The sequence below is a fragment of the Tenrec ecaudatus genome, chromosome 7, assembly GCF_050624435.1.
Source record: "Tenrec ecaudatus isolate mTenEca1 chromosome 7, mTenEca1.hap1, whole genome shotgun sequence".
Classification (NCBI taxonomy): domain Eukaryota; kingdom Metazoa; phylum Chordata; class Mammalia; order Afrosoricida; family Tenrecidae; genus Tenrec; species Tenrec ecaudatus.
Window position 1 is genome coordinate 152,120,432 of NC_134536.1, and position 16,098 is coordinate 152,136,529.

The 16,098-nt window shown below is 42.0% G+C and overlaps 2 pseudogenes; one reads left to right on the forward strand and one right to left on the reverse strand.

Annotated features, from left to right (window-relative positions):
• Positions 1-2,404: 2,404 nt before the first annotated feature.
• LOC142452996 (dynein regulatory complex protein 8 pseudogene) lies at positions 2,405-2,929 on the forward strand (annotated as a pseudogene).
• Positions 2,930-14,750: 11,821 nt separating this feature from the next.
• LOC142452550 (protein HTATIP2-like) lies at positions 14,751-15,613 on the reverse strand (annotated as a pseudogene).
• Between the last annotated feature and the right edge of the window lie 485 nt (positions 15,614-16,098).

The following is a 16,098-nucleotide window of genomic DNA, read 5'->3' on the forward strand; positions in this document are numbered from 1 at the left end:
TTTAACTGGGGGCTCATACAACTCTTATCACCATCCATCCATCCATCCATCCATCCATTGTGTCAAGCACATTTGTACATTTGTTGCCATTATTATTCTCGAAACATTTGCTTTCTACTTGAGCCCTTGGTATCAGCTCCTCATTTTCCCCCTCCCATTGCCCACTCCCTCATGTATCCTTGATAATTTATAAATTATTATTTTGTCATGTCTTACACTTTCCGATGTCTCCTTTCACGACTTTTCTGTTGTCTACCCCTTCTACCACTCTTTTTTGAAACTCCTTTGTATATAGAATGTCAGCCAACCACAAAAAAGCTAACCTCAATTTAAAAATAGACGAGGGAACAGATACTTTCCAAAGATAAATGATCGGGGTAAAAAGAGATGTTTCAATATCATTAGATGTCAGATGTCATCATGTTGGTTCCAACATATAGCAATCACATATGAATGAAATGTCTGTTGTCTCTCCTTACACATCATCTTCATGATAGTTTCAGTTCATTTATTGAATATTATATCAATCTATCTCTTTGAAAGTTTTCTTTGTATTGACTGGTGAACTCCACCAACTATGATTTTTCTCTTCTAGCAATTGGCCTGTCTGGATGGCATGTTGAAAGTTAAGCCTACCCCAAACCACAATGAGATACCATTGCAAAGCCACTAAGATGGTTGGTTATCAGAAAATAAGCAGCCCATTGAGGATGTTTGGTGCAGCCACTGTGGAAAACAGCTCCTCAAAAAGTTAAGCATAGAATTATTATATACCCGACAATCCACTCATGACTTTATACCAAAAATATTTGGGAAGAAGTACTCAAACAGATACTTACACATCAATATCCATTGCAGCATTACTCACAATAGCCAAAAATAAAGTAGCAGGCAACAGATGAATAGATAGTTTTATATAATAGTTAGCCGTAAAGAGAGGGGAAGTTCTGATTCATTCTTCAATGTGGGTGAATCCTGAAAGCCTCATGCTAAGTAGAATAAGACACACAAGGATAAATACTTATATGAAGTGTAGAGGAGGCAAATGTATAAAGACAATTTTTCCCCTAATAAAATGATTTTTTAAACAAGAGGGAAAAAATGACACATTTTTATTAGTGGTTAAAAGTGAGTGAGGATTTATTGTTTAAAGTATACTGAGTTTCTGCTCAATGTAACAAAACTGGGAATTAAGGTGATTGTACAAAATAGTAAATGTAGTGTCTTCTACACTTAAAATAGTCAAGACTGCAGATTTTGTTATAATAAAAATTTAAGAATACTGGATTAATTTAGATTTTTAAACGAAACAATGGAAAGATTTATCAATGATTTTGAAGATCTCAAGAAATAAAAAATCAAACCATAAAATACGTATCCACACACATTAAAAAAACAAACAAACAACTTACAGAAAACTGGAGAATTCTATGGAAAGTTATAAAAAGGAACAACTTGTATTTGATCTTTTAGAGATATGCAGAACAATTAAAAAACTGGACAATCAACCAAAACATAATCAATTGCATTGTAATTTAATAACACGTTCCTGAAAAATCACTGGTTCATTGAAGAAACATAGAGCAATTAAAAATCCCCACCCCTCAAACCCAACAATGACAAACTATACCATAGAAAAACTTCATTTGAAAGGAAAGCAAAAAATAAAAACTAGAACAATTTTAAAATGGGTCAAAAGGGAGAACAAATGATTAGGGTTGAATTTTAACCTAACTCCGACTGGTGGAGAGCAAGGTTAGTCATCTCTGGTCAGTGACCAGAGGGAATTCACTGGAGACTTAATTCACCTGAAGACTTTGCAAATAGATTTTGAGCTTTTGTTTTCATCCATAGTCACATGCAAAATAATTCTGCTCAGAATTTAACCTCTATTACAGTTCCCTCCTCCAGTTTTGGATTTTATTGTTTATAATCCTTGGGTCACACAGGCTGGTGTGCTTCTGTGTGGACTTAGCTGACACCTGATTTAGCTGCTTGTTGTAAAACAAGCCTTTAAGACCCCAGACACTATTCTTTCTGATAGCCAGCACCATCTGAGTTCTTCAATTCACTGCTGTAGTACCCATATCTTCAGTGATCTCTCCAAACAGGCATTTATCAAGTAGAGCCATGTCATAGGAACTAATTGTTCTTATTTAAGTGCTACAATTAAGTTCTTGCCCAAAATCCATTTGCATGTTTTATATATGCCCCTCGTCTACTTTAGAGACATCATTATAATTTTATATTGATTTTATAATTATAAAATTATAAACCATCCCCATGGAGCTGCTGGTGGTTCTATTGATGACATTAATTTAGAATTCAGAACACTTTTATAAAAAGAAGATACACAGCAGCCGCCCATCCTCCCGCCAGGTCCGCTGCGGACGCCGGAGGGGGTGGGGGAGCCTCGTTAGGTGTCTCCGGGGAGATGAGCTCCGCAACAAGATGGCGGAGGATAAGACTGGGAAAGCCCAGAGATGGCAGTAACAGAATTTCACAAAAGGATCCAAGAAGCCTTTGAAGTATTTGACCATGAGTCGAACAATACAGTGGATGTGAACAATTATCCAGTCATTGGGATGCTGCCCCAGTGAAGGAGCTGCATGACCTGTTTGCAGATGTAGAAGAAGAACCCACTGGATGCATCCGATTAGAAAAATTTCTCCCAGTGATGACAGAAGTACTACTGGAAAGAAGATACAGACCAATTCCCGAAGATATCCTTCTTCATGCGTTTGAGGTATTAGATCCAGCTAAACGCGGGTTTTTCACTAAGGAAGAACTGGTCAAGTATATGACTGAAGAGGGGGAACCTTTTTCTCAAGAGGACATGGAAGAAATGCTGTCTGCTGCAATTGATCCATAATCCAATTCAATCCATTACAAGGACTATATACCATTGATGGTGGTAGATGAAAACTGAATACTCTAAACACTTCTAATTCAAAGGGCAATTAAATTTTTTTCTTTGTCTTAGCTAATTTCACATTTTATCTTGTAACTCTTAACATCTGATAATGAATTCCTCTGTACATAACTATTGCAAGATACGCCAATGATTTAAAGATGATTGTAACAGTGTAAAGCCTAAATATATTTTGTATGTTTAACCTATGAAATAGTAAATTTCTAATAATTAAAAAAAAAGAAGGTACACATGTTTTTAGACCAAAATACATAGGTTAAAAGTTCCTGGACACAATACAAAAAATGGGGATTAGAAAAATAAATCCACAAGCAAAAAGCACATCAGCCTGTGTGATCCAAGGATGATAAATAATAAATCTAAGTCCAAAAGAGGGAATGGTATGAGAGTATAAATTGTGAGCACCTGATTTGCAGAAAGCAGTGAATAACACTGGGAACACAAAACTCATTTTCAGGGTCCCTACATGGAGGAAGCCTATGATGAATCCTCTCTGACCATAGTGATGTGAATATCATAAATGTCATCATGCCAGATACCATGAAGGTAAATTGTTATTTATTTGATCTCCATTTACCCCATTTAAAATGTCTAGTTTTTAATACTTCCTGATTTTTTTTCCTCAGTGGGTTTCTGCCCGCCTCCCCATGATTGTTGGTCTTTTGGGGGGGTATGTTTTCCAGTATATGAAATCGGGAATGGGTGAAGCTATAGAGACAGTAACTGAATTATGGCTCATTGGGGGTATTGTAGGTTGGAGAGAGTGGAGGTAAATGGGAAGCTAATAACTAATATAGAGGGAAGAAAATTATGGGATTGATTGTTGTGATGATTGCACAACTCTTTTAATGCAACTGAACTGGAAGTGTATGATATATAAACCATGTGTCAAAACTATTTTAATTATGGAGGTTAGAGATAAGCCAAAACTTTGAGACATACTCATTCACGTATGCAAAACTATGCCTGGTGGACTAAGATGGCATAAAGAAGCAAAGGGAGAATGAAAATAAATACATGGTATCCTTAAAATGTCAAGAGATTTGAATCAAAGTCCAATGATTTCCAAATCTATAACCTGTCAATCGTAGTCATCTGCTTCTTTGTACACCAGGTATCAAGGCAAAGTCCATTTCACTTAATGAGATTTCCAACTCGTTATAGCTGTTAGATCTCTCGGGGGAGAGATATACCTCGGTCCTTGGCTCTGCGCAAGAAATAATTCACGCTAAAGCCTGGTTTGTGATCCAAGTGAGTTGTAGAGAATAGAAGCAGTTTCAGGTTGTACAGTAAATGGAACTCAAGCCAGACAGAGTCCACGGCACAGTTGCGGGACTGCAGCCTGGCCACTCGGAACCGTACATCGTGTAGCAGTGGCAGGGAGAGAGAGAGCACGCCAGAGCAAAACCTTTGGCCTTTTCGGGAGGTAGGGGTAGGGGTGCTCTGTTGGGAGGTGTGGTCAACAATACTGGTCAACTCCATTGGCTGAATCAAATTCACCTTGCTTAGATGGGCTGGCCTATCCAAGTATAAGGCCTACCTCAGTGTACCACCCTTTCCTGGCCAGAAGCTCAAACGTCTGAGCATGTGTAATGGACGCCCCAGTCCTTAGGCTAGCTACCTAACATTTCCCCCCTGAAGAGATATGGACCCAAATATTTGGGGTACTGGGTGATGACATCTCTAGCTACTTCCTGCTGGCAAAAGGGGCAAAGTGGGGTTTTGGGTCCATACTCTTCCTATATGTTGGAAGGGGTTATCCATTCAGGGCTCAGGATAAGGTCGAGGTGGTCCAGGAGCTGGCGGTCCTGGAACTGGCACACTTGGTTCAGCGGCCTTGGTAACCTGAGAACTTCTGGAAAAACAAACAGGTGAACAGTTAAGTGAGACAAGGGTAAGATTGTGAGGTGGCAGTGCCCTTGAAGTTAGGTTAGTGTCACAGGAAATAAAAATCTTAGGATTAACAGGCATGAGTGTTTGTTCATTGTAAACATAGGAACAGGGGTAAAGGCATTCACAATTTCCCCTAGGAGGGTACAGGGGTTTGGCACTACTGGGCACAGTGGGGCCACTGCTTCATTTATTATCATGAGGTCTTGGACCAGCCAATAAGACCCATCTTTTTAACTGGTAATAAGGGGTTGTAATCCTTTGATTGTCTCAGGTTTCAAGGATACTGTCGCTGATGGGGAGACTGGATAGGATCTTTTAGGAAAATCTTTACAGGGGTAGCATACTTAGCTTTGCCGGGGACTCTTGTGTCCCAAACTTCAGGAGTTATGGCTTGTTCCCACGGTTCCTGTGGGGGGGATCTGTGACTCCTCCACTGTGAGGAACATTTGGAAAGCCTAGGTTCCAGACCAGACCATAACAGCTATCTCTTGCTGCTGCACTAGGCGCCTTCAATCCTCCATTAGCAGCTGCATGTTGGCCTGGGGGTGCCCCTCCTCCAGGTTTTTGGCCTTAGGACAGGCCAGCCCAGTGGCCGGTCTGCTTGTGCAATGGAAACATGGCGCTCAAGGTGACTTGTTCCTGTTAGGGCAGTTCCTAGCCCAACGACCCAGCCGCTGGCAAATGTATCACTTGGTATCTGGTTCAAAGGTCTGAGAAACCTGGGAGGCATTCAATGGGCGTCCGTTATTAAGTGTAGCCAATACCTGGGCATGCCGGATGCCCTTCCTTCTCCCAGGCTTGAGCCTCCCCTTCCTGCTCCCTATTGTAAAAGCAACCATCTCCTCTAGGGTAGCTCCTTCAGGTTTCTGCACTAGTTTTTAGAGCATCTTGTGAATGTCTGGTGGAGCCTGCATGAGAAACTTGTCCCTGATTAAGGCTTGCCCCTCATCGGATTCGATATCTTTGGCAATATGATTCTTCAGGGCCCCCTTTAGCCGCTCTAAAGAGCCTACAGGAGGCTCTGCAGGCCCCTGATGAATCGCTTTCACTTTGGCATAATTAATGGCCCTTTGCCTACCTATCTTTAGTCCACTTGTGATGCACACCAGGAAACGTTCCCGTGCCCACTTGTCCTGAGGCTCACTATGATTCCAAGCAGGGTCAGTTAAAGGTACAGCAGTTTCCCCTACAGGGTAATTGCCATTCATCACATGTAACTCCTCTGCAAACTTCCTAGCACCTTTGAGCACTCGCTCTTTCTCAAAGTCTGTCATAGTCTGTCCCAGCGTGACCATTACATCCTTCCAGGTTAAATCATAGGGTAGGGTGAGGTGCTCAAAGTGTTTTATGGGCTGTTCGGGTTTGTTAGAGTAACTGCCCAAGTCATTTTTAATTTGCTTGAGTTCAATTAGCGTAAAAGGCTTGTAAATTGCCTGGGGACCAAGTTCCCCTGCTGCCTCTATTATGGGTAGAATGTTCAGGGCTATATCAGGGCTGGGGGAATTGTTGCCCCTAAATCCAGCATCCCTTGGGGGGGGGGGAGTCCTGGGAACACCAGGAACAAAGGTCTCTACTCAGAAGGAAATATGCTCTAACATACAGGAGTGCCACGTACTTCCCCATCATTCCACAAAAATGTTCTAGCTGGCTCAGGATTGGAAGGGAAAGTGTACCATTGGCTGGCCATGATTCTCCTTTCTCTAAAAGATACTGTGGCCAAATAGAGTTGCAAAGCGAAATCAGCTTCTGTTTGTCCAGCCTCTCCGGATCAAATCTATCCCAATTAGACAAGATACATCCAAGGGGGCAAGTCCTGGGTATGGAGCTGGTGAGTCCCATCTAGAAAACACAAAACAAGGAGGCTATTGAGAACTTGATGCCTCAAGGTCTATAGTCGCAGCTTCAGCTCACACCTCTGGGTGCCGTGAATCTGAGGTCTCAGGCAGGTGCCTCCACCAGAGGAGAGGGGGTCAAAAACCAGTTGCTGCAGTCCCACCATTTCCTAGACCACAAGCTAGGAAGGCCACTGCTTGGTGTGGTCCCATGGCCTTCAGAGATGCCTGCTGGCAGGAGCAGACTTTCAAGGGAAGGGAACCTTTAGGGAAATTGGAATTTCTGGCTGGAACATCATTGTGGTGGCGGAGCTGTATTAAGAACTATCCCCCAAAGTGTCGGAAGCAGCATCACTGAAAGGTGATAGTTAACAGTTATGAGGCCTGGCAATGGAAAACCAGCCAGTAGCAAGGACAAATACACTGATACAGAACACTAAAGCAGCTTGTTTGTAAAACCAGGAGAAAACTAAAGGGAATTGAGGGAAAAGGGAAACATTTGGCTCCTGGGACTAGGCAGGGCTAACACTCGGGCCTAAGCAGCCAGCTACCCAGGCACCACCCCTTGGCCAGGGTCATGCACCCCATCGCCCCACAGCCAAAATGGTGGACACCGGTGGTGCCATCTTGCCAGGGAATGGATGTCACATGGCTGGGCAAATGGCGGCAGCAGCTTCCAGCCTAGCCAAAAGTCAGCATGGGGCCAGCCTCTGGAGCCAGAGTCCTGAAGAAACCAATAGGGTTTACGCGGACACATCCTGCTGGCCGGGACACAAAGCAGACCACTGAGACTCGAGAAGGCTTTGGAAATCGAAGTCCTCCCACCCTGCAGGCAACAGCGCCCCAGCCCCTCCCAGAAATCCAGACTGGGAAAGATATGCAAGTTCCCAGGAAGGCAGGCATAGAAAGGCAAATGTAAAATCCTGTACACCAGTAAGAATGGGTGAAAAAATGGACACAAGAGGATGGGGCTGTGGTAATACATTACAAGTGTCCCCATGAGTTGGTCGGGGCCATCTGCCTCCACAGTGTTGCGGGAGGAGTTCTACCTGGCTTCCTTTCCAGCTACGTGCCCTCTCCCAAGGGTGGTGAGGTGAAAGACTCCAGAAGGTGCCCCCAAACCCATAAGACCAGGATGTGAGGGCCCGCTACAGAAAAGTATCTGGAGCTGACTTACTTTTATATCCGAGTCACATAGCACCAAATTATGTTAGATCTCTCGGGGGAGAGATATGCTTCGGCCCTTGGCTCCACATGAGAAAGAATTCATGCCAAAGCCTGGTTTGTGATCCAAGTGGGTTTAGAAAGAATAGGAGCGGTTTCAGGTTCTACAGTAAATGGAACACAAGCCAGACAGCGTCCGTGGTGCAGTTGTAGGACTGAGGCCTGACTGCTCTGGACCGCAACCCGGCTGTGCTACATCATGTAGCAGCCACTGGGAAAGAGAGAGAGTGACAGAGCAAAACCTCTGGCTTTTCAGGGACCCCGTTGGGAGGTGTGGTCAACCCCATTGGCTGAATCAGATTCATCTGGCTTAGATGGGCCAATCCAGGTGTAATGCCCACCTAGGTGTACCACCTCTTCCTGGCCAGAAGCTCGAAACTGAGCATGCGTTATGGATGCCCCAGTCCCAGGCCTACGGCGATAGCAACATGCACAAAAACAAGACAGAGCAACACCAAGCAATGACATACAACAACAAGCCAATGACAAAACAAAACACAAGAAAGAAAAGCTTGCAGTTAGTTCAAGGACTGTTGGCCTTTAGGAGTGGAAAACACTCCTTTTCTTGAATGTCTATCTAAATAAGACAAGCTGGATGAACAATCTGGAGGTGAAAACAATGGAACCTATAGTTCCGGGGAACATGGGAGAGGGAACAGTGGGGGGAAAGCAGTGGTGTTAACAAACCCAGGGAAAAGGGAACAACAGGTGATCCAAATCGGTGGTAAAGAGGTTGTAGGAGGCCTGGTAGTACGTGATCCAGGGTAATGTAACCAAGAGGAATTGCTGAAACCCAAATGAAGGCGGGAAGAGTAGCCAGTCAGTGTGCGATGTAGCAACGATGAAACATACTACTTTCCTCTAGTTCCTAAATGCTTCCTCCCCACTCCACTATTATGATCCCAGTTCTACCTTACAAATCCAGCTAGACCAGAGGATGGACACTGGTACACATAGGAACTGGAAACACAGGGAATCCAGGACAGATGAATCCCTCAGGACCGGTGATGAGAGTGGCGATACCGGGAGGGTGGTGGGAAGTTGGGGTTGAAAGGGGGAACCGATTACAAGGAACTACATATAACCTCCCTGGGGGATGGACAACAGAAAAGTAGATTAAGGGAGACATCAGACAGTGTAAAACATGACAAAGTAATAATAATTTATAAATTATCAAGGGTTCATGGGGGCAGAGAAGGGAAAAATGAGGAGCTGATATCAAGGACTCCAGTAGAAAACAAATGTTTTGAGAATGATGGTGGTAACAAATGTACAAATTTGCTTGACACAATGGATGGTTGCATAGATTGTGATAAGAAGTGTACACGCTCCCAATGAAATGATTTTTTAAAAAGACTTAAAACAAGCAGCTATCAAAGTAAGGAGTCAAATAACTCCACATGAAAGAAGCACAACACAACCTGTGTGATCTAAAGATTATAAAAAATAAAATCCAAATCAGGAGAAGGGAATGGTACCAGAACTTGTGAACACCTAGTTTTCAGAAGGCTATGGATGAAAGTGGAATCCCCAAATCCATTTGCATGGTCTCCACATGGATTAATCCTTCAGTAAATTTCCTCAGACAATTAGAACCTGGGACATGACTATCCTTGCTATCAGAAAGAGAGCATTGTAAAATTGATTATGGCCAATGCAGTTAGGTTAAAATGTAAACATCATTTGATCTCCCTATTGACCCATTTTTAATTTTTTCCAGATTTTAGTATTTTTTGCTTTCTCTTCTATTAATTTTGTTTTATTCTGTCATTGTGGTTTCCCTTACTTTGTTTTGTATGTCTTCCATATAGGAAATCCAGGATAGATAAATCAGGAAAGAGTAACCGGATTAATAACCATCTTGGGACATGGCAAGGGATGTTAGGGTGCTAACACAATAACTACAATAAAGAAGGAAATATTCTTAAATTGACTATGGTGATGATTGAAAAACTCTTCTTCATGTGATCAAACTATTGAATTATATGATATGTGAATTGTATGTCCATTAAAAAAATCTTTAAAATAAATGAACAATCCAGGGTGTATTTTCCCACTGGGCATCTGTATAGGTAACGTTAAGAGTAATGGCAGACTGCCCCTCCTGCTGTACCATCAGCAGAAATGAAGTCTCCTTTGTCTGAAACAGACACTTCCCCCTGCACTTCTGGACTTGATTTTCTATTAAGGCTCACTAAGCACTTTCGTAGGAGTGTCTGATGATTAGGGATGACTATGGAACAATCTTATATGGCAGGAAATGATTGATCTCCTACTCCCCACAACAGGAAAAACTGGCCCAGGTGAGGTGAGGCTTAATCTGTTGAAGTGGCTTTGAAGATGTCCAAATAAGGGAATGATATTTGTATTTGAGAGGGACCCCACCTTATTGCTTGGTAGACCAAATTAAAAGGTTACATGACCTGAGAACAGATGCTTACCTTTATGTTGGTGTTTATTTCCCCCTTTTCAACATCTTCTACATGTATATTTCAGTGCCATTGATAATACCTCTGTTGTGCAACCATTATTAAAATATTTTTACAAATTACCACCATAAACATAAATTCAATGCCTCCCAAGCAACTGAGTTATTCTTTAAAGTAGTGGTCTCATGCAATAGTTTTCCTTTTGTGATTGACAAAGTTTACTCAGTATAATGGTTTCCAGGTATGTTCACATGATGATGTTATGTAGTTTCATCACTGTGTTTTAAGGGATGTATAGCATTCTAGTTTGTGTTATGTACAGTTCTGTAACCATTCTACTGTTAGGCTTTTGGGCTGTTTCCAGCTTCTTGCTATTGGGAACTGCGTTGCAATATGGGAGAATGCATATCTGTTCAAGTTATATTTTCACTTCTCTGAGATATATGCCCAGCAGGAGTATTGCTGGGTGTAGTAGCTAGATGATTTTATGTGATATAGACAAGTGGTTCTCAACCTTCTTAATGCCATGACCCTTTAATACAGTTCTGGTGATTTCCAAACATAAAATTATTTTCATCACTACTTCTTAACTGTAATTTTGCTACTGTTATAAATCAGGTGACCTCTGTGAAAGGGTCGTTTGACTCCAAAAGGGGCCGTGACCCACAGCTTGAGAACCACTGATTAGACACCTGGTGAGCATTGCAGGCAAACCGGTCAGCCTGAGGTTGTGTTTTTGAGAGTATGGCCTTCTTAATCTGCCTTCCTGCCTGCTGGGACACTCTGCCACTGACCAATGAGAACCTCCAATACCCTGCCATGATTCCACTGATTTGGATTCACAGAACTCTGCAGCCACCAGCCTGTGATCTTCCTGCATTCTGCATCACTACTTGTAGCTGCATGAGTTTGAAGAGGGACTTATGCACTAGTCTCGAAATTATGGGGTTGAGTTGGACTGGGTTGGGATGCTTTCTTGATATATAATTACTTCTTGATAAAGCTCTTTCTTATACATATATGAGAGTCACAGGATTTGTTTCTCTAATCAAACATGTCTAACACACTGGGTCATATGATATTTCTATTCCCAGGTATTTTAGGTAGTGTCAGATCACGTTTTTCATAACGTTTTTGTTATACAGGTTTGCAGGAGTGTCTAAGAGTTCCAATCTCGCCCCACCCTCTAGAGCAGTTGTTCTCAACCTTCCTAATGCAGCGAATCTTTAATACACTTCCTCATGTAATGGTGACCACCAACCATAAAATTATTTTCTTTTAAAAATATTTTATTTGCTTTAATTTCTCTTTGATGTCTATACATTAATCATTTGTAGCCCATTGGGCTTCTTTAAAAAATCACTTTATTGGGGCTCATACACTTATCACAATCCATACATGCATCCACTGTGTCAAGCACATTTGTACATTTGTTGCCATCATCATTCTTAAAACATTTGCTTTCTACTTCAAATTTTTTGGAGTACAGTCTCTTAATAATGAGTTATTTTCCTTTCATTCCATTTGGTTCTGAATGTTACTCTTTTCATCTCTAAATCTAATATTTGCATCATCTCTTTCTTTTCCTTTGTTAAGTTTACCAGTGGTTTGACAATCCTCTTAATCCCTCCAAAATACCAGCTTGTTGTCTTGTTGATTTTTGTGTGTTTTGTTCCATCTCATTTATTTCTACTTTAATATTTATGATGTCTTTTCTCCCAGGCCGTTGAAGGTTTATTTTGATACTCTTGGTGTAGTTATTGAAGATAATCAATTAAGTTGCTGATTTTGTCTTTCTCCCCTCTTTTCCATGTGCATATTTATTTATGTAAATGTCCATGATTCTTACTTTTACTGTGTCCCAAAGGTTTTTGTATGTTATGATTTGTTTCAAGAATTGAAAAAATGTAATCTAATTGTCCAGTCATTTTAAAGTAGTGTGTTGTCCATTTCCATGTGTTTGACTTATGTCTCTGTTCTTTATGCTGTTGATTCAAGTTTTATAGCATTGTGGTAAGAAAAATATAGTGTAGAATCTTCATATTTGAAATTGTATTATCTTTGTGGCCTAATATACAGTCTATTTTAGAGAATGTTCCATGTGTATATGAAAATAATGTATATTCTGTTGCTGTTGGGTAGATTTCTTTGCACATGACTAGAGTATTGCATTGATTCTCTTTCATGGTTTGTTATTCTGTGTCATTTTTAACAGTTTTATTGGCAGTTCATTTACATGTCATACAATTCAATTGTTCGATCATATCAAGAAAAGTTATACAATCTTTACTACAATAGATTTTACAACATTTTCTTCTTTTACTCATTGTTATTAGTGAAATTTAAAAATTATGGAATAAATATATACAACAAAACATTCTCCAATTCAATAACTTCGACATGTACCAAATTATTCCACTACCATTAACATAAACTCAATATCTCCCAAACAAAAAATTTCTTCCTCCTTCACCCATGGTAATCATTGGTCACCTTTGGTTTCTCTTTTTCCCCTTCTTTATTTGTTAATTCTTCATATAAAATTCACATCTCATACACTTCCATAATTCATTGGCTTTTTAAAAGAGTTGTAGATACATCATCACAATCAGTTCCAGTGCTTCACACCCCCTCCCACATTAATTATTTACTCCCCAATTCTCCTCACTTCCCAAACCCTTAATCCCTAATAAACCATTGCATCCGTTATTATCCCTGTGTATCCACTCCTGTGTTTCATAATCTGGGAAATCTGATAAACTCAAACAGAAAGAAGGAACACTTATGTAAAGATAAAAATAAGGAGTAGGAAAAACCACCAACAATATTTTCCAAAGGAAAAGTCGATGTAAAATTCTAAGCCTCATAAGGGCCATTAGGGAGCGCTTATAAGTTGCTAACCACAACTATTAAAACCTACCAACCATTCCAACAGCAGGTGGGAGTGCCTTTTCCTGTAAAGACTTACAATCTGACCCTGTGAACCAGCTGTACTCAGGCCTTTGGATTGCTTTTATTTTATTAACTTACTTTTTAAAAGATCATTTTCTTGAGGGCTCTTACAGTTCTTTTTTTAAAAAATTTTTTTTCTTACAGTTCTTATAACAATCAATACATCAATTGTGTCAAGCATATTTGTACATATGTTGCCATCATTTTTAAGCATTTACTTTCTATTTGAGCCCTTCCTATCAGCTCCTCTTTTATCCCCTACCTCCTTCTTGCCCACCCTCATGACCCCTTGATCAATTATAAATTATCTTTATTTTCATATCTTGCACTGACTGCTGTCTCCCTTTCCCCCATGGTTTCTGTTGTTTGTCCACCTGGGGTGGACAATCATTGTGATTGGTTCCCCCTTCCTTCTCTCCTCCCCCCACCTTCCACATACCCTCTTGGTATCACTACTCCTATTTCTGTTCCTGAGGAGTTTATCTGACCTGGATTCTGTGTGTCCTGAGCTCTTATCTGTACCAGTGTAAATGCTCTGGTCTAGCTAGAACTGAAAGGCAGGACTGGGTCAAGATGGTGGGGGGTGAGGATGCCTCAAATAACCAGAGGAATGTTGTGTGTTTCACAATGCTATACTGAGCCCTGGTTAACTCATCCCTTCCTTGTGACTCTTCTGTAAGGAAATGTCCCATTGTCTACAGATTGATTGTGTGTCTCTGCTCTGACCCACCTCATATGATTATGTTTGTTTGTTTTGGGTTTTCTGAAGCCTATTTACTGATCCTGCTGACACCTCATGTTCTCACAGGCTGGTGTGCTTCTTCCAGGTGGACTTGTTGTTTCTCTGCTAGTTGGCTGATTATTTAACTTAAAGCCTTTAAGACCCCAGACACTATATCTTTTACTAGCTAGGCACTATCAACTTTCTTCACCACTTTTGCTTGTGTACCCATTTTGTTTTCAGCAATGGGGCTCGGGGGTGGGGTGGGTGAGCATCACAGAATGCTAGGTTGTTAGAACAAAGTGTTCTTGCTTTGAGGGAGTACTTGAGCAGTGGGCCAAAGTCTATCTACACTCTCAATGTATTGCAGTATAAATATAGGTACACAGGTCAATACCTCTATTTTTTTAAAGGCATAATATTTATTTACACAGTTAAAAAGTTAGCACTGGACCACGTCAGAGACATGAATATCTGCAGTTTGAACACAAATTCACAGTTACGCTGGGGCTCTGCAGACAAGCGTTTCCAAAGCTGATTTCCCAAACAGAACCATCAGAACCAGCAACAGAAGGAACTAACAAAACGGATTCCTATGCCCAGGCCCCAGAAATTCTGATTCCAAAGGCTTGAGGCAGAGGGTCCTGATTGCTTTTTCAGAAGCTCCCAGGGGTGGGGTGGGGTGAAGTGTGTGTGTGTGTGTGTGTGTGTGTGTGTGTGTATGTGTGTGTGTTTTCAAGGCTTGAAACCACTGAGGATGGGCACAGTCATTTCTGGATTGGATTGGTGGGTGACAGGAGGCTGGGAATAGCAAAGCAACAAAGTAAAAGCACGCTGACTTTTTTGGAGCCTGGGATCCCCGGGTGGTAAAGCTTGCAGTTAAAAGCACGTTCTTGAGAGTCTTCCAGGTATGGTCTGAGAGCATCCTCGACTTTCCCCGGGGCGTAGATGGCCTTGTTGTCCAGCAGCTCTGTCTTCTCAGGGCCTTGGGGCCTCACTGTGTTGTTCAGCATGCCTCTCACCACGGTCACCACGGGCACCGAGTGTGCACTGGCCCAGGATTCTGGTAAGGAGCCAGAGATCTTCCTGACCAAGCATTCACTGGGGCGAGACTCCTGCCTGTCACATAGGAGGACGCCAGGCCTAAATATGGAGTAACGATCAAACTTAAGTTCTTCAACCCTGGCTTCCACGTCTCCCTTCACTTGCAGGTACAGAAAACCGCTTGACTTATCGGCTCCTTGAAAGGAGAGCAAGTTGAAGTGTGCACACCCTCCGGCTTTTGCCAGCTCTGCAGACTTCAGCACGTAAGCTCGGTCAACGCGGACAAATCCCTCCACACCAGCTTTTTTTCTGGTGGTACCCAGGCAGCAGAATCCAACGTCATGACCTTGGAAGGCAGACGCATAGTCATCCAGCTTCTCAAGGTCCACCACTTCTTGGTTCACATTTTTATAAGCTTCGTCCTGGAAGGGGAGCATCCTCCGGCCTATGAGCGTGACTTTGGAAAACAGGCGTTGTTTCAAGATTTCTTTCAGGAGCACTTTGAGGTTTCCCCGCTGGCACCCAGAATAAAGACGGGCTTATTCTGCATCCTAAACTCTTCCCGAAGCTTAGGGAGCGCTTCCATGATGGCTTCGGTCACGGGCAGGTGCGGGTCTTAGGAAGCTCCCCCCAGGGGAACAGGCTGTTGGGTGATCTGTTGGGCGCACGAAGCCCGGGCGCCGGCGCCCACCCTAGACTTCCGGGTGCCGTCGCCCCAATACCTCTATTTTTATGAATGAATATATTTACATTTGTACACACCTATGTTTATATCTCTATTCATAGCTTTGTTTCCTAGATCTTTTCTCTTTTTCCTTTTGCCTTCCTTCTGTCCCATCATCCTACTTGCCCTTCCTCTGCCTCTTAGTAATTCCTCTGAGCTAGATTGCTTTTGCTCCTACACTCTCAGAATCTCTATAGCTTCCTTGTTGTTGATTTTAACTCCCTAGTCATTCCCTTTTCTATGTCATTGTTTCCCTACTTCTTCCTATCCCAACCTCCTTTGTCCCCACCGCATTCCCAGTCCCTCCAGAACTGTTGGTCCCATTGCTTTCTCCTTCGGCTTGCTTC